Genomic DNA, 761 nt, shown 5'->3' with positions numbered 1-761 from the left:
TAATGCCAGAGATGTTGATCTTTTTGATCTGAATCCATATTGACTGTCAGAGAGTAATTTATATTTATCTAAGAATTTGTCTAATCGTTTATTAAACAGGTTTTCTAGGATTTTGGAGAATTGTGGGTTAAACAGGTTAAAGCAGGTTAAAGCTGTTCTTGTACAAAATAAACAAATTATTTGTATTCAGCATTTACCAAACTTTGTAACTTCCTGTGCCTGCAAAATTGCTGGTGTTGAATTGTTTTTCCAGTTCCAATCAATCCTTGTGTGCTTCCTATTTATTTATTTTTAGGAGCCAAAGCTGCACCGTGGTAAAAATGTGTCATCCCACAACACGCGGATCTCTGGACCACATACTTGTAAATTTGCAGCTCATGAATGTCCATGATGGAGGTCCTCCTCACAGAGGCCTTTTTCATGTCGCTGTCAAAACAACTCGTTAGCTCTCCGAAAAAGACACTTTTTCAACCCATCTTTTGAATATTTCTCGCTGGACACGATCCAAAAACTTTCCCAGCCTGGACGATTGTCCTGGGAGCTTTCATTGGATTAATTTTTTTGTTTTGATTCGGTTTTTCTAGTCTGTCAGTCAACCCTCTACCCCCCTGAATTCTCGTACTCTTTGCTGTCTCTGTGTGTTTCTGTCTCTGAAAGGAAACTTTGATGCACTTATGGAATGCAGTGCTCTCTGCTCTCCCTGTGCAGGGAGCCTGAGAGGGGCCACACACCCCCGAACACTCACAAATTACACACCTCAG

The sequence above is a fragment of the Pundamilia nyererei genome, unplaced genomic scaffold (assembly GCF_000239375.1).
Source record: "Pundamilia nyererei isolate P.nyererei 1_Seehausen unplaced genomic scaffold, PunNye1.0 scaffold00038, whole genome shotgun sequence".
NCBI lineage: Eukaryota > Metazoa > Chordata > Actinopteri > Cichliformes > Cichlidae > Pundamilia > Pundamilia nyererei.
This window is presented reverse-complemented; position numbering follows the sequence as displayed.